General features: G+C 39.7%; 1 long non-coding RNA gene across 2 annotated transcripts in view; it reads right to left on the bottom strand.

Annotated features, from left to right (window-relative positions):
* LOC307187296 overlaps positions 1–18,732 on the bottom strand; it is a 28,221-nt gene extending 9,489 nt beyond the window's left edge. For both annotated transcript variants that reach the window (XR_013828573.1, XR_013828574.1), the window contains exons 1-3: positions 17,010–18,732; positions 15,505–15,571; positions 13,626–13,838 (exon numbers count right to left, since the gene is read on the bottom strand). This is a non-coding gene — a long non-coding RNA (uncharacterized lncRNA). The remainder of the gene's footprint in view (positions 1–13,625; positions 13,839–15,504; positions 15,572–17,009) is intronic.
* Between the last annotated feature and the right edge of the window lie 279 nt (positions 18,733–19,011).

The following is a 19,011-nucleotide window of genomic DNA, read 5'->3' as shown; positions in this document are numbered from 1 at the left end:
TTGGGAGGTGCTTAAGTCATGAGGGTAGAACCCTCACAAATGGGACTGTGCCTTATAAAAGAGGCAAAAGAGAGCTCCCTAGCCCTTTCTGCCTACTGAGAATACAAGAAAAATTCTGTGACCTGGAGGAAGGCCCTCATCCAGCCATGCCAGTGCTGTGATCATGGACTTCTGGCCTCTAATACAGTGAGAAATAAACTTCTGTTGTTTATAAGCTATCCAGTTGTGGTATTTTGTTATAGCAGCCCAAACAGTCTAAGACTATACCTTTGTAACTACTGCTCTCGCCAAGAAACAGAAATTGACCAGCCATCCTAGAAGCTTCTCTGTGTGCTGTTTCCCTCTCACAGCCCCCTCCCACCCATATCTAGTTTCCCAACTTTTAAAATACTCATTTCCTTGGAGTTTTTATGGTTTTCAATCACTGAAGTGGGCACCCCTAGACCCTTACCCATTTTTGTTAACTTGAATTGTCTTATAAGTCTCTTTTTATATACAGGTGTTCCCTTCATTCCTTTCTATTCTTTACTATTTATCTGTTGAAGAACTGGGCTGTTTGTCCCGTCCAGTTTCTCACAGTATGAATTTTGTTGATTACGTATTCATGGTGTAATTCAAATATTCTATTTTTTCTATTTCTTGCAAACTGTCTTCGGGATCCAGAAGCTTGATAAAACTACCTTTTTATCCCTTTGGTAAGACTATAATTTTCATCTGAAGGCACTTATAGATTGTTTTCACTCAGTTTTGATGTGTGCAGCCATTTGTGTTCAATGCCTAGATTCATTAATTCATTGGTGTTTGTGAAATAGTGATAGCCTAATGTTTTTATTAGCTGAAATAAGTTTATAAGAAGACACAAACTTATTTACTATTTACCAAGTGGTATGGTTCACTTAGGTAGGGTGACATGAATGCTTGCTGTTTTCCTTTCATTGGTTTTTAAGATAATGATTTGTGACTATAATAGTTTCCTATGGCTGCTGTAACAAATTACCACAAACTTGATGATTTAAAACAACATATATTTGTTCCCTTACAATACTGGAGGCCAGAAGTCTGAAATGAGTATTATGGGGCTAAGATCAAGGTTTCAGTGGGGCCACACTCACTTCAAAGACTCTAGGTGAGAATCCCATGTCCAGGTGCTTCCTCCATCTTTGCTCTTTGACAATGTTTCCATCATAGGGTCTTCTTATTTTCTGTCTGTAGTCAAATCTCTGTCTCCCTCATAAGAATACTTGTGATTATGTTTAAGACCCACCTGGATAATTGAGAATAATCTCCCCATCTAACTATTCTTTTTTTTTTTTTAATATTTATTTGGTTGTGCTGGGTCTTTAGATGAGGAAGGCGGGCTCCTTAGTTGTGGCTCAAGGGCTCCTTAGTTGCGGCATGCATGTGGGATCTAGTTTCCTGACCAGGAATCGAACCCGGGCCCCCTGGATTGGGAGCGTGGAGCCTTAACCACTGTGCCACCAGGGAAGTCCCACCATCTAACTATTCTTAATCACATCTGCAAAGACCCTTTTTCCATATACAGTAAAAACTGTATATCTCTGGAGGCCTACCACAGTGACCAATGAAATCTTTAAAAAATATTATTTAATATTATTATGAACTCACAAGTTTAAACATATCTGATTGGCTTCAATCTATTGCAATTTTTATACAAACTATGGCCAATTAGAGCCTCAATTTGACTTCTGAATCCTTGTGACATGACCCTTGTAATTTCTGATTGTTTTTCTGCTATATAATACTTCAAGATGTTCTAGCATATTTTCTGCTGTAGACCTGGAATCAATCATATCTTGAAGAAGCCTTTATGGTTTCCTTCAAAAGAAAATGATATGTCAAAAGAGTAGTCTGGAAGCTAGGGTTGCTATAAAAAATCACTGGTTGGTGATTTTTTTTTTCTAGGATTTTTCAAATTCAGGACTACAGGGTTTTTAATTAACCTTTTTTATTTTGCATCTTTCTTTTCACACTGAGGATCCCCATTCTCAAGGTCACAAGTAATGACAGATTTAGAATATATCACAATTGCTCATTTATTTTATCCTTATTTTTATCCCATATTTAAGTATCTTAAATATGTTGTTCCATTTCTTCCTGCATAAAGCATTGCTGTTAAAAAATCTGATAATTTTGATGCCCTTCTGAAATATGTACTCTTTTGCCTAGATTCCCAATGATTTTTTTTTCTTTTCCTTTAAAGTCCAATACCTTTACTAGAATATTTCTTGGTCTTAGTTCTTCTGGATATTCTCATGTAAAAGTGTGCTCTTTTAATGTGTATTTCACAGTAATATTTTTCAGCAAGTTTTTTTTTTTTTTGCTGTACGCGGGCCTCTCACTCCTGTGGCCTCTCCCATTGTGGAGCACAGGCTCCGGACGCGCAGGCTCAGCGGCCATGGCTCACGGGCGCAGCCGCTCCGCGGCATGTGGGATCTTCCCGGACCGGGGCACAAACCCGTGTCCCCTGCACTGGCAGGCAGACTCTCAACCACTGCGCCACCAGGGAAGCCCCAGCAACTTTTTAATATTTGTTCTATTCCCTAGATGTTCTTGTTTCTTTTTTTAGGGACTCCTATATCCGTATGCTGAATCTTCTTTTTAAAGCTTCAATATTTGTCATTTTCCCTCAAATCTTTTTTTATTTCTTAATTTTTTTTTTAAAAACTCCCTCCCTTTAATTTACTATTTCTTGTAAGGCATTATTTGTTGTAATTGTGTGTGTGTGTGTGTGTGTGTTAAGTGTTTTTCTTCTAATTTATTCTTCAGTTCTGAAATATTCTTTCTTTTGTTTTTTGAGCTTTATTAGCTAATTTCTGAGTTTTTCTAATTTTTGTTTTCATATCTTGCATCTTTTCATTAAGCAACATTAAGTCTCTAGCTCATTTTGAAATGGTATGTTTCAGTTTGCATACACGTTGAGCATGTCTTTCTAGTATGTTTTCTTTGCCTGCAGGGTTATTCTGTTCCTTGTTGTCATCTTTTCTTATAGTTATTTGTATGTTATTTGACTTCAGTAGTTTTCCAATGTTCATTTTTACATGGATTTAATTTGCATAATTTCTTAGATTTGGTTCAGATAGCTTTTCTAACTTCTCATGAGCTCCCTTTTCTATAGTTTATTATATTAGTAAAACTATAAGTGCTTGCTTGGTGCAGTTACCAGCTCCGTTTCCTTCTCCCTTTTCTCTGGATCTTCTTTTTCCTTTGTCTTAGTTGTTCCCATGCTTAACAATTTTGTGTCATCCCAGCAGTTTCTCTTCAGTATGAGACCTTGTACTTGAAGCAAGCCCTAGTCTCAGGTATGAGAATTTATGGGAATGAACCAACTCTAAGACTTAGGTCTGATTACTGGAATATGCTACACCTCTCCCAGTTTTAGCTGCTGTTCTCAAATTGAATTGCCATGATTTCCAGTGAATACTTTTAGTTTATGTGGGGTTTTTCTGTTCTCAGCTCTGTCAGATGTCCCTTGGCTTCACACTGCTTTCCGCTACATAGACATTGATAAGACACAGGTCTTATGACTATTGTCCCACCTGATTGTATTCTGGGGTTTGTGAGGACAGCCAGCCTGTTGTTTGTTTGTTTTTGGCTTTGTCATCTAGTTGCAATGTCTTTTTATATGGGGATTCAAAAGATCTCAAACATATGCTACCATCTCCATTACCACCTTCTCAGAATCTCACAGTTATTTAAGTGAGATGACTTAATATAAAAAAGTTATTTAGATGTTAAAGAACCAAAAAGCATAAAAAGAACTCTTTGTGACAGCCTGGAGGGGTGGGATAGGGAGGGTGGGAGGGAGGGAGACGCAAGAGGGAAGACATATGGGAACATATGTATATGTATAACTGATTCACTTTGTTATAAAGCAGAAACTAACACACCATTGTAAAGCAATTATACCCCAATAAAGATGTTTAAAAAAAAAAAAAAGAACTCTTGAATATCACAGAGCTAGAAACTGCAGGAAGCAACTACCATATCTAGAACTGGAAAACTGGAGAAGTGTTTATTGCTTGGCTGGTGCTGGCATTTCTGAGTTCAGATGAGGGGACTCATGGAGTTGAGATCCAGCTCTAAGAGAAGCTGGAGCAACATTCGTGTTGGTTTCCCTGAGGGGGCATAATCAGCATGATATTTGAAAGACTGCACACTACAGTCAACTGCTGCTGCTGAAAGGAAATGTTAGTGCCACAGTGAAGTTTTATTGGGGTGATGCTAATAGGAACAAGAAGAAAATAGTGAGAAAAAGAAGAGTTTCTTTCCTCCTCCTTCTGGCCTATGATCACCCTATACTTCTCCCTATCGCCAGAGCTTAACAGGGAGCAAGCTGACAAATCAGAAGTGCAATTTCCAGAGGTCTAGTTCCAGCATCACAAAGCAAAATATACAAGGGTCAATTTGAAGCTGAGAGATAATACCTTAAAAACTGGCTTATAACTGTTATATTCTTTGTAAACTGTGACTTTTATCACTGCATCATCTTTATCTTAGTACTTTTAACCTTTTTATTTGATCTGACATGAATGTTGCCTTTCCTCCATTTTTTTTGTATGCTGTTGCTTATCTCTTTTCCTATTTTTTATTTCCAATATTTCTTCACTGCTTTAAGAGTGTGTGTGTGTGTGTGTGTGTGTGTGTGTGTGTGTGTGTGTTTAGGAATACACTGATAGGTTTTGTTTTTATCAACTCAATCTGAGAATCTGTTTTACACAATGGGGAATTTAAACATTTGTTAGGATTTATTCCTTTCACCTTATACTTTGTTTGTATTCTTATTTTTTGTTGTTGTTTGCGGTACGCGGGCCTCTCACTGTTGGGGCCTCTCCCGTTGCGGAGCACAGGCTCCAGACGCGCAGGCTCAGTGGCCATGGCTCACGGGCCCAACCACTCCACGGCATGTGGGATCTTCCTGGACTGGGGCACGAACCCGTGTCCCCTGCATCGGCAGGTGGACTCTCAACCACTGCGCCACCAGGGAAGCCCTGTTTGCATTTTTAAACATTTTCCTTTTTTCCTTCTAAATATTTCCCTTACTAGTTCCCTCTCTGATCATTACTATTACTTATATTTTTCCTCTTTATAATCAGCAAATTTTATTATACTTTTCCGTTCAACTGGTGATTATCATTTTCATATACTCAAAATGAAACCCATATGAAAGGGTTATATGAAAATAAGAAACCAATTAATTCTGTTTTTAGGTGCTCTGCTCCTTCACTGGATGAGCCCTTTAGAATACTTCTACTTCCCCTCTCCCCACCCCCAAGGATTTATTAGCATATTTTATTGATAATTACCTTTAGTTAGTCTATTATCAGGGATTCCTCACATATGCCACTTCTATTTCAAGAATCAACAGTCTGTACTCATATTATACATACTCAGCCTGCATCTCTGTTTAGATTTCTCTTCAGGTAACAGATGTGTCAGAGCTCATGACTCTTTCATCTAGTCCATCTTCCCATGTCTTGAGGGCTGTATTTTCTTTCATTTGTTTGTGGTTTGATTACAGTCCTTTCCTTTACTATTTCTTCAGTTGTACTACTGAGTGATATATTCTATCAATCTTCACATATTTCCAAACAACTTTCTTTGAAATTGACAATTAAATGATATCTTAGTTATATTAGCATTATTGGGTCATAGTCCTTTTTTTCAATATAAATGATAATAAATTTTCCTCTTGCTTCTCCTATTGTAAGTAAACGGTGGTCTGATTATTTTTCCTTCATGATTTATTCTTTTACCAAGGAAGACAGACTTTTTTCTTTATCCTTGGAACTTAGAAATTTAAGATTATTTCTATTATGTCCATAACAAGATAGTATTAAAAGTCAGCATGTGAATAAAGAAAGTTGAAACCTCAACAAAATGACAGGTCCTTAAGATATTAATGAATAGATTCTATGACCTTTTCTAATTGCATGATATTGGCATATCTTTCAGGTAGTCATTTTTGTTTGCTCATTTGTGACTGCTGATATTTCCTTTCTCATTGTCACTGAGGTCCTTTCTTCTCTTTTGCCTATAATGCAATTCTTGGAATTGGGCTTTCATTGTACTGCTGTGTAATATAAACCATGATAATTTTGATGTATTAAGACATTAGTTATGGTTGCTTTGCTATAGCTGATGGGAACTCCCCTCCTTTTCTGCAATGTCATTCTTAGTAAATAACAAAGTCTTATTTAAAATTTGGAGTCTACGGTCTTATTTTCCACAACAATGTTTTCATTCATCAATCCTGCCTGACTGAGATCTTTTATTCTGCAGATGAATGTCTTTCTCTAGTTCAGGAACATTTTTTCTATATTTTTTTATATGAAATGCTACTCCATCTTTTATTCTTCCTCCCTTTGGAACTCCTGTTACTCACTGTTGGGTCTTCTGTATGTGTCTTTCAGTTCCCTGGTCTTTTTTTTTTTTTTTTGCGGTACGTGGGCCTCTCACTGTTGTGGCCTCTCCTGTCGCGGAGCACAGGCTCTGGACGTGCAGGCTCAGCTGCCACGGCTCACAGGCCCAGCAGCTCCAGGGCATGTGGGATCTTCCCGGACCGGGGCACGAACCCGCGTCCCCTGCATCGGCAGGCGGACTCTCAACCACTGCGCCACCAGGGAAGCCCTGATCTTGTCTTTTATGCTTTCCATCCACTTGTATTTTTGTTCTGTGCTCTCAATTTTCCACCATTTGATGTTTCATACTATTAATTCTGATGTATGATTTATGTGCTGAGTTTTTGGCTTTTTATGTGCTGAGCTTTAAAGCTCAAAAATTATGATTCAAATCCTTGGGTTGGGACAGCGTGAGATAGGGATAGTAGTTAATGTGCTCCTAAAATTTCCAGGCTAAAGATTCAGGCCTGAAATAAGCATATAAAATCAGCAGAAATGAAGAAGGAGTAATAAATTGTGTTAGTTCGCTGGGGCTGCCATAATAAAATACCACAGACTGGGTGGCTTAAACAACAGATATTTATTTTCTCAAAGTTCTGGAGGCTGGACGTCTAAGATCAAGTGCCAACAGTATTGATTTCCTCTGAGGCCTCTCTCCTTGGTTTGCACATGGCTGCATTCTTGCTGCCTCTTCACACGGTCTTTTCTCTGTGTGTGCACACCCCCTGGTGTCAGTTTTTGTGTCCAAATTTCCTCTTCTATAAAAGCAAATGACTAAGGCCAAAAATAGCTTCTCTTATGTCAAGAAAGCCATGCCTGTTTAGGCCCAAAATAGCTTCTCTTATGTCAAGAAAGCCATGCCTGGTTCTCTTTCTCCAAGGATTTCCCCCCTACACTATCTGCTTCACTTTCAGTCTTACCTCCCCAGCACACCAGTCAGATTGGATTAGGACCCACACTAATGGCCTCATTTTAACTTAATTACCTCTTTAGAGACCTTATTTCCAACTATGATTATACTCTGAGATACTGGGGATTAGGATTTCAACAGATGAATTTTGGGGAAACACAATTCAGCCCATAACAATTGTCACTGTAAAAGTAAATACTTGCTGTTTATTCACATCAACTAATTCCTGTATCAACTAGGTTTCCAACAATTCAATTCAATTCTGACACCAACTCCCAGAGTTAGCATCAGGATCCACAAGTGTCTCAGTTCCACAAGAGTGCCCCCACTAGAAACACTGGCCACAAATGGGGTGCCAAAATAGTTACATTTCTGCTCAGCAGACTAAACATTCAAGGGTTCCCTCAACCCTCTCAATAGGTTTGGTAACTCACTAGAACAACTCACAGAACTTAGGAAAGCATTTACTTATGACCACTGGTTTATTATAGAAGATATCATTCAGGAACAGTCAAATGGAAGAGGTGTGTAGGGCAAGGTATGGGGGTAGTTGTGTGAAGCTTTCATGCCTTTTCTGGATGCGTTACCCTCCCAGCACCTCAATGAGCTTACCAACTGAAAAACTCTCCAAACTCCATTGATGAGGGTTTTTAAAGGAGGTTTCATTAAGTAGGCATGATTGATTAAATTATTGATAATCGGTAAATAACTCAATCACCAGCCCCTCTCCCTTCCTGGAGGTTGGAGGGTAGGGCTGAAAGTGTAAGCAGATAGGGTAGGAGGTCCCAGAGAAAGAGAACCAGGCATGGCTTTTTAGACATAAAAGAAACCATTTTTGGCCTAAGTCCTTTTGTGATCCAAGCCTGGCCACACTGTTTGCCCTTGAACAGGTCTCAGTAATTAATGATCTTAAGAGAAGTGAGGCAATGTAGGTACAAAGGAAAAGCAGTCAAGAAACAATAGTTCAGCGATAAAAGAGTCCTAGTTCCTCCTCAAGGGATATGCAGAACACTCTGTTACATTTCTTTGAGTTCCACAGGAACTAAGGCCCACACCCAGGTGGAGGATAGTAACTACATGCTGAGACCTCAGACTGGTGGAACCTAAGGAATGATGATGTTGACCTTTTCTGACCCTCAGGACTTTAATCAACTAAAGCTTGGACTTGGTTGACCTTTGCTTCAATTCAATGTTAAATTCTCCTCTGCTTAAGCCCCTTCATGAATATGCATACACTGCCCAAGCCCCTTCATGAATATGAATGTACCCTTAGCTTAAAACTTCCCCAGTTTTGCTGTTTGGGGAAGAATGCTTTGGGAAAGATCCCTGGTGTTCTCGTTACTTGCTGCAAGTAATAAATCCTTACCCCGCTCTTTGGCTTGTTTGTGTCTTTTGGCACTCACTAAAAGGCGAACCTGTTTTCAGATAACAAAAGTTCCAAGCTTCTAATCATGGATTGCTCTTTCTGGTGACCAGAACCCATCCAGAAGCCATCTAAGGGCCTGCCTTACCACTAAGGAAGTTCCAGAAATTTTGGATTTGTGTGAGAAACTGGGGACAAAGACCAAATATTTTTCTATTACACCACATTTATGCAAAAAGGTGACACACTGGACTACAAGATGCTTTTGAATCCTTGATGAATACAGACTGAGAAAAATGCCATTTAAATGTAAGTATGTCTGCCTTGTAAGAGGTTAACTTTACCTTTAGATTGTTTCTTTGTTCTAAGAAAGCCACAAAGTGGGCCTGTAAACTAAATCAAGTCATCTATCTATTGTTCCTGAGAAAACCACAAGAATCTTGAATGTAAATATCTTAGAGCAGCTAAGAGTTTTGTTTTGTAAATTAAACGTACCTAGGTATCAGGTTTCTACAAGTTTTGTGGCTTCCTTGGCAAAAGTATCCTTTTCTGTTTGGATCTAGATTGCCCTGTGTATTATTTTTGTCCTTTTTCTTTGAACAGTTGTAGGAACTCTAGTGGTGTAAAAAAAGAAAACTCTAAGAAGAGAAAGCTGACTGGAAAGGTGACACAGAAATCAGTTGCAAACTCAGCCAACTTTAGAGACCAAGCAGGTGACATAAATGTGTGTGAAACTGTTCATTCTGAAACTATATTTAGTGGTGAGTAGTTTAGGGGTAAAACTGGAAAGTTTGTGCCTTCTCAAGGAATTTAATTTCAAAAAAGTTTTTGAAACACTCTGAAGTAAGTTTAGTTTCCAGCTATGGTGGAGTAAGAGGGACCAGATTTTATCCTCCTGCCATAACAAATAGAAAATTGGACAAAATATATGAAACAATGGTTTTCAGACTCTGGGCAATGTCAGCACAGGACAATGATCAATGACCCTTTTAAAAAGGAAATAAGGAAGGTAAGCCCTATTTTGCCCAAGCTTATTTCTGGAGTTTCCAGGTTGCATCATATGAAAGGGTACCCAAACAGAAATCAGCAGTCACACTAAATTAGGGAATTGGAATTTGGTGTTTAAGGATGCCAAGTTTTCTATAATTTGCAAGATATAATGATGTTGAGGAGATATAATAATGTATAGAAAGCACTGCCGAGATCTGTAGAAGGCTGACCTAGAGTCTTGCTGAGGATTAACCTGCACATTGAACTGTGACTTTTAAAAATACCTGTGGAATTTGAAAGTAATTTTTAAAATAAATTTTTTCTTAGTATTTTCTCTGAAATTACTTCCAGTTTTAAGAGAGGAAACAATGTAAAGAAAATGTAATTCACTGGTAGTCATTTTGGTAGAAACAAACATTCCAAAAAATGAATAAACATACATGTTACGATTTAATGATTTTTATAGGAAAGTTTTTACTATTTACTGTTGGTCATTGCTTTGGTATTTAAGACTGTAACACTGAACTAGTTTTTCTCTCTTGATATTGAAGATTACTTAACTGTTTTTTAAATTGTCTTTCATTATCTACAGTTCCATACTAAGTACTAGTGTCTTAAAGACTTGGGAATCAAAACCAAGTCCAAACAAGAATTAAAATCTGCCCTTGGGAATTCCCTGATGGTCCAGTGGTTAAGACTTTCACTGCCAGGACCCAGGTTCGATCCCTGGCGGGGGAACTAAGATCCCACCAGCCACGCAGTGTGGCCAAAAATAAAATAAAATAAAATCTGCCCTTATATAGAGTTTAAAGCTTCTTTTAAAATACATTCTAGAACGTCAATTACTGTATTTACTACTGAGTCTGCAAACTAATAGCTGCAACTAGGTACTACCTTATGTTAGAATGATATAACATTTATAAATATATAAATTATTTTTACATTTCAGTTTAATCCACTAAGTTGCTATTTTTACTTTGTCAACAAGTTCTAATAATTTTTTTTTTTTTTTTTTTTTTTTTGCGGTATGCGGGCCTCTCACTGTTGTGGCCTCTCCCATTGCGGAGCACAGGCTCCAGACGCGTAGGCTCAGCGGCCATGGCGCGTGGGCCCAGCAGCCCCGCGGCACGTGGGATCCCCCCGGACCGGGACACGAACCCGCGTCCCCTGCAGCAGCAGGCGGACTCTCAACCACTGCGCCACCAGGGAAGCCCAAGTTCTAATAATTTTTTATCATTAATTAGATCACTACACATGTTTTACTTATACAATTATTTCAGTCCTATTTTCTAAGTATCAGGCAAATCTTAAAGGAAGCTTAGTTATAATAAAGGATTATGTAATATTTCTAATCCCTTTGATGTGATTTAAGATTTTAATCCCTGACTTTGAAACTGAGCAGGATCCTTCCGGCCCCTCCCAGGTACAAAAACCCCTCCATGTCTCCTGGTTCTTGTTTGCAGAAAAAGACTTTAGTCTCCTAGGCCTTCCCTGAGTTCCAAAGAACAGACTCAAATAGTTACTAATTAGGGAACTTAGGGGACACAGAAACAAAGGAAAAACAGTAAAGTAAGAAAAGTAATGATAACCTAAACCAGTGGTCCCCAACCTTTTTGGCACCAGTGACCAGTTTTGTGGAAGACAATTTTTCCATGGACCGGGGTAGGGGGATGGTTCCGGCCGTAATGTGAGCAATGGGGGGGATGGTTCAGGAGGTAATGCGAGCGATGGGGAGTGGCAGATGAAGCTTCCCTTGCTTGCCCCCTGCTCACCTCCTGCTGTGCAGCCCCAGTTCCTAACAGACTGCGGACAGGTATCGCCTGCGGGTTGGGGACCCCTGGCCTAAACAATAGTTCAGTGAAAAAAAAAGAGTTCTAGTTCCTTCTCCAGGGAGATACATAACGATCTGATGCATATCTTCCAGTTGTTCTGCAGAAACTAAGACCCCCTACCCAGATGGAAGAAGGTGGACTACATGCTGACCACGAGCACATAGACCCCAGACTGGCTGGAACCAGAAGGCTGACGGTTAAGATTCCTGAAAGGTCATGCTGTTACCTCACCACCAACCAATTAGAAGAAAATCCCTGAGCTGCAACCCTCATCCCAAATGCTGCCTTTAAAAACCCTTCCATGAGAGCCATTGGGGAGTTTGGGTCTTTTGAACATGAGCTGCCATTTCTCCTTGCTTGGGCCCCTGAAAATAAATGCTGTAGTTTCCTTAACCACAACCTAGTGTCAGTAGATTGGCTTTGCTACAAGGCAGGCAAGCAGACTCAAATTCAGTTCAGTAGCAACTTCTCAAAAAATAACCAGAGCTTTACAATTTCCTGGAAGAAAAAAAAAAAAAGGAAAAAAAGGGAAAAAGCATCAGTTTGTTATGTATATCCTTTGAGGAGGAACTAGGACTCCTTTTTTTCACTGAACTATTGTTTAGGTTATCATTACTTTTCTTGCTATACTGTTTTTCCTTTGTTTCTGCATCCCCTCTACTTTCTACAGAAAGTATAAGGCAGCATAAGAAGTACAGAAAAGTAGTAAATGATCTGTCAAATTGGATAGACCAGTGAATCAAGTATATCTCTATTGTGAACTCAGTTCTATTGGCCATACTCTGTAATTAGATTATACTGGATAATAAGACATCTCTACAGTTAGTTCCTGTGACATAGTGATTTATAATAAAAAAATACATATTTGCCTTTGGTTCCTGGCCCATAGTTCCAAACCCTTGTAATTTCTTGAGCAGAGAGCAATGTGAGCACCTTTTGTTATAATATTTGGTCTTTTGTCCTCAGTTCCTTAAATCACTTCAGAGCCATCAAGGTGAAGTGGGTATCTTGTTATTCATAACAAGCCCCCTTCCACCACAGCTGGCTTTTGTTAATGAGGAGACTTTTGGAGAGCACCTAAGGATGCAGCTGGTTGCCAGGGGAAACAATTAGAATACAGGATTGGAACTTTCAGTCCCTCTCCGTGATGAGGGGAGAGGCAAGAGGAAAGGGACTGGAGGTGGAATCAATCACCTATGGCCAATAATTTAATCAACTGTGCCTATGTAATGAAGCCTCCATAAAACTCCAAAAGGATGGGATTCAGAGAACTCCTGGGTTGGTGAACATGTAGAGAGTCGGGAGAGGGGCACACTTGGGGAGGGCATGGAACCTCTGAGCCCTTTGCCCATACCTTGCCCTACGCATCTCTTCTATGTGGCTGTTCCTGAGTAATATCCTTTTATGATAAACCAGTAATCTGGTGAGTAAAACGTTTCTCTGAGTTTTGTGAGCCACTCTCACAAATTAACCCAACCCAAGGAGAGCATATGGTAAGAAGCATAGGTGATAACCTGGACTTACACGACCGGCTTCTGAAGTGGGAAGGGGAGTCTTGTAGGATGGACCCCTTAACCTGAAACCCAAAGAGGGGGTCGAGGGAACCTCTGATTTGTAGCTGGTTATCAGAAGCACAGGTAACAACCTGGGCTCACAAATTTCTTCTGAAGTAAACAACAGTCTGTGGGACTAAGTCCTTAACCTGTGGAATCTGATGCTCTCTCCAGACGTACAGTGTCAGAATTGAGTCAAATTGTAGGATATCCAGCCGGTGTCAGATAATTGCTTATTGATGTGGGGAATGCCCTCCCATACACATACACCCCACACACAGGAATTGGTGACCAGAATCTTTAGGTCCCCAAAATGGGATTCTTAATTATTTACCTACAGGGTTTATAAACCCTTTTATAAGGAAAAAACCAAAAACGTCGATATACATCAACAACATAATTCTGAATACTAAATACACACTACATTTGATATCCAAGTGCAAAACATAAATGGCCTTCCTCAGCTGTGGCTGACCTTTATGACGGGCACAGCCATTAGGCTGAAGACTACGGCAGATCTTTTACCTATACATGTGGTTTCCGTGAAGGGATCCTTACTTAGAAAGTAGTCCGAGCGGTAGCTACCCAGAAGATTCTGTTGTTCTGAAAAGGGCAGTTGTGGTTCTCCCAGCTTTCTGTCATGCTTGCTTAAGAGGAGCAATGGGCTGCAGCTGCCAGCATCCAGCAGAGGTGGCAGGAACATCAGGTGCATAAGCCAGTAGATTCAGAGGGGTAGGAGACATAAAATGTGAGGCTTATGAGGAAAAGAGACTGTCAAGGGAAAAAGAAGCAAAATTATCCTAGTGCACAAATTCATAAATAAGGAATTTCTTCCTTATTTATGAATCTTTAATATTTACTTATATCTCAATATTTCTCAAACATGTAATAAAGTTAATATGTATGTACCTGTCTCTCCACTGGACTCTGAAAACCCAAACCCTCAGAATCTTGTACTTGGGTGGAATTGAATAAGAGGCACTTCCAGTATGTATGCCAACTCATAAAGTAGATAATAAAAACGCTAATTTACATAAGTTTTGGTTTAACTTTTCAAAAGTTCTTGACAACTGGGTGTGTAAGTGATCTCTCATTGAAATGGTATTAATTTTTTTTGTCTTTGCATATCTTACTTTCTTTGCTGAAAAAAGCTGGGAAAAAACCAGAAGTACTAAAAATTTACTAAGAGAAAATGTGCCTCTCTGGATTAGCGTAGTCAAGGTAGAAAACTCTTATGTAACACCACATGTTAATCTGAATTAATATACATCAATAATTATAAATTGCAGTTGAGCTAATTTGAATTATTCTGACCAAGTCAGAAAACTATATGATTCAGTTATCTCAAACAAAGTCATGGTTTTGAGGTTTATTAGTTTGAGAAGTCTATTTTTTACATCCAATGAAGCCAACTGTTTGATATTAAACTTGTCCTAAAAACACCTGTGTATAGTGTCATTGATTTAAAATACAATAAAATGTGCTTAAAATTCTATTGAAACACTGAACAGCTTTTAACTACAAAACCTGTTCTTATGGTACATCTAATACACATAAATGAGATAATTAACATTACTTAGTAGAAGAGTTACAGTTAACATTGTCAAGTGTTTGAATTTTAGGTATTGGAGTTGGAAACAGGGAAAAGACCCCATCATTTTGTGGGAAAATGACAGGTCTTTTAATTAGACTGAAAGTAATATATATTATTATTATTCATATTTTGATAGGTAGCTACAGGTTTCAACAGCTAAATTAAGCTTAGAAACACAAATGTGGCACTGAGGTAAATGGACATGGAAAATTTTACTTGTATCTTCCTCATTCTTTTCCTCTCAATCTCCCCCATCTCAGTAAATGGTAACTCTTCCAGTAGTTTGGGACAAAAACTATGCAGTGATAGCTGATGCTTCTCCTTCTCTCACATCCAAACCTTGAGTAAATTCTGTTACATCTGTCTTCGGAATATAACCAGAATGTTCTTACCAGCTTCCTTGCTATCAGCTGTCATTTCTAGTTTGGATTATTACAATAATATTTAATCCTAAAGTGTTCATTGCTTCAACTGTTCATCTATCCACCCATCCAACAACTACTAATAAACAACCACTTATATCAGACACCGTTTGGGGTACTTATGTACACAGAGAATTGCCCCTTTGGCCTTTACAAAAGGAATACCTCTTTTGCATCCTAAATTTACTATGATGCATTGTCCCAGGACATAACTACCAGGGGACTAAACAGTCAATAATGAGAAAGTTAATGACTCAGTAAGGAATCACTTTCCAAGTCGAGATTCCAATGCTTTGCTTCTTAACCAGACTAAACTGGAGAACCTAATTGATATGTCATTAAGAATATTCTGATAGATCACTGTCAGTAATGATTTTTGGCACACAACATTGAAGGAATATAAAGAATTGAATGACATTACTTTATAATATTCTTTTACTCCTCTCAGCTTAAATGAACAAGATGTTTTGGCCTTTATATCTCTAAAACTGAAAAAGAGAAAAAGAATGTATGTTGAACTCTGTCAGATTACAGCAATAAATAATACTCATCCATGAAAACATTACCTAAATGATAAAAAAACCCAATCTCCTAAGAAATATATTTCAATAAAATATTACTTTTTATAATACTCAAAATTGTGACATTTATACTTTGATCAGCTGTATACGAATAGCAGTTGTAATGATAAAAAATTTCTCTGAATTGACAACGTTCAGAACATTATGATCACAAGATACGCAATAAATGTAAATATACACACTTTTTTTGCTGCAGAAAACAATAACCAATAAAACTTCCATACGTAAAACCTTACTACCTAACAGTGGCATTTTGTAGGTTAAGAGTTTCTCAATAGTACAGCACTATTGACATTCTGGGCTGGATAATTCTTTGTTGTTGGGAATTGCCTTGTGCAATGTAGGATGTTTTGCAATATCCCTGGCCTCTCCCCACTAGATACCAATAGCCCCTACTCCCTAGTTATGACACCAAAAATGTTTCCAGATATTGCCACATGTCCCCCCACCCCACTGAGAGGCAATATTCCCTAATTGAATGCCACTGCTGTAGGGAATATAATAGCAATGAAATGTAAAACTTTATCAAAGAGCTAGTTCATTTTTTAAAAATATATGATGGGTATCAAAATACTATATTTAATCCCATTGCATACATTTAAAAGAGTGAGTGATTGTAAAATTACATTTTATGATATACTGGAAATTACATTATTTATCATTATCTGAACTTATGGGGAGGAACTTTGGATGTTAGCTCACAATCCATTAGCCAAAGGCATTCAGTAGTTCATAGGATAGGTGGGTAATGTACATTAACATTCATTTACAGATCTTTTCCCAAACCCTAATAGGTACCTTAGAACACTCTTGAGTTTATCTCATATAGCTCTAAGCCTTCTTTTTTTTCCCCTTGAGGAATGTAATAAGTTCTTGAAGACTATCTTTCTTTGTAAAAGTCTAGAAAACTGAACTGAAAGAGTATCAAGGCTTTTGAACACATGTAATATATTTAGATACAAATATTTTTCAAAATTCAACTTATATAGGCTAGTAATCTTTTTCACTTCCATTCTTCAAATGATGCCTATACAATTGCAAAGATTTGGAGACTGAAAATAGCTTAAGAACTCCAAAGATCTTTTCTATACATAGAAGCAGTATTTCCTTAATCCTGTTACAAGGCCCGTAAATAGTGTCTCACCGCGCCTCAATCCTCTCAGCTTAATCACTGGCAAAAGTGCCAATGGAATCATTCATTCTAAATAAAATTATAAAAATGTATGTAGTGCTTTTATTGTTTTAAAGCAATTCCACATAAATTATCTACTATTAATTGAACACATCTAAATGACAGGTAGAAAAGATGTTAGGGATAAGAAATTTGCATTTAGTAATAACTTGCCTAGACAATTCAGCAGAGCTGACATCTCCAGACCAATCGCACCAAACTCTTTTCTTACGAAATCCTGATTTGAGATATTGCTCATTTTACATTTTATGAAGTTTTGGGATGCTTTGAAGGTAAGTTAAATCCAATTACTGCCAAAGGCTTCAAAAAGTCCTTAGCTTTATCACATTTCTTAAGCACTTTGTACAGGCTTTGTACAAATTGGAAGACCAAATTGTCCAACTTGTCTGTAGTCAATGTAACACCATTTAAAAGTCGATTCTGTGTTGAATACATTTATTAAATTGTACAAAGGTTTTTTGTTTTGTTTTGTTTTTTTGCGGTACGCGGGCCTCTCACTGCTGTGGCCTTTCCCGTTGCGGAGCACAGGTTCCGGACGCGCAGGCTCAGCGGCTGTGGCTCACGGGCCCAGCCGCTCCGCGGCATGTGGGAACTTCCCGGACCGGGGTACGAACCAGTGTTCCCTGCATCGGCAGGCGGACTCTCAACCACTGCGCCACCAGGGAAGCCCAAAGGTGTTTATTTTTTCTTCTTCAAAGTTTGAATTCTTATATCATGAAGGTCAAAACACTGACTTCAACAGTACTTCTCAAAAGAATGGCTCTGCCTTTTACAATTAAACAGCTATTGAGAACAACATGGAGAAATAAATTTGATAATCCAGTATAGATGTTTCTCATTAAGCCTTCCAGAGTTCATGTATACAGGCCAGTTAATGGTTCTTCTAAAAATCATTGTCCAATCCCTATCATTAACTCAGTTAAAACCCAGATATTTAATGTCACATCAGGAATCACTTGTCCATCAGAAAAACAACTAGTCCTCATTTTAATTATTCTAGCGCTAAAACTGAAAAGCATATTCCAGCTACTTTAGAGTCTGGGTCCCCTAAAACTTCCACCAAAACAAGGCGCTGTAGTTCAGCATTTCCGAGTTATTTTTGCAGTTGTTACGTGAATCTGAGCCAAGGTGCCCGTGTGGCGCACCAGGCGGCCCCGGGTCCCCATGGCTACCGCCACAGCAACGCGTCGCGCGTCCCGCAAGGCAGGCCCCAGCTCGCGGGGAGGGGCGAGGGCGCCCGCCCGCGCCTCAGAGATGCTCAGGGGAGGCGCCGGGACACTGTCTTCCCCGAGTTGAAGGAAACGGCTAGGGCTGGGAAAGCTGGCGGGGAGCAAGCCAAAAGCTCGTCCCTGCTTCTTCGCAATGGCTAGGGCAGACCTCCCAGCGACACCAGGCCGCGTCAGTTCCCTCTACATTCTTCTTTCCCTTTTTTATCATGGTGCCTTGCAGACTTCGTTTTTTCCGTGCCCACGCAGGATAATTTAAGCTGCCTCCACAAACGTGACAGACGCCAAAGGTGAAGCCCCCAAACAGTCCCGCCAAAACTCACACCTTTCCCACGTTTTCTCCGCAGGGCCGCCCGCGAGTGAGAGGTGTGCGGGCACAGGGCGAACTCGAGCTCCCGCCGCGGCCTCGCTTCGCCCCGCCCCCGGGCGCGCGCCCCACCCGTATAAGGTTCGGGGGACACGCCGCTCCGCCCACCTTGCCTCCAGCCCGCGCGCGCGCGCGCCGGGCGGAGGCAAGGGGTTGCAATAGGTTTCAGCAGTTCCTTTCTTTTTTTTTTTTTTACCCCTTAGAAGACTGTTTCCACAATGGCAAAAAACAGGCCCCAGTAAAAGTCAACAATCATAAAAGAGTAACTGTTGCTAAAAGTAATTACAGCACAGGAGCTCGCGAGTTTACCCCGCCTCCAAAAAAGCTTGAGCTCCGCCCCCATAGGGTCGGGCCCCGCCCCCCCCAAAGCCGCCCCTGGGAGCCCGCGCTTACGCTTTCCGGGCGGTGCACGACGCGCTCGCTCCGCCCCGCCAGCCCCGCCCTCCGGCCCCCCTCTCCCTCCCTCAGGAGAGCCTTCGCGCACGAACTAGGGCATACGGCGTCAGAGACGTGCGGGCACCTCATCCTTCCCACCTTCCTACACAGTTGCTACTTTTCGATG

This window comes from Stenella coeruleoalba (assembly GCF_951394435.1).
Source record: "Stenella coeruleoalba genome assembly, chromosome: 5".
Classification (NCBI taxonomy): Eukaryota; Metazoa; Chordata; class Mammalia; order Artiodactyla; family Delphinidae; genus Stenella; species Stenella coeruleoalba.
This window is presented reverse-complemented; position numbering and strand designations above follow the sequence as displayed.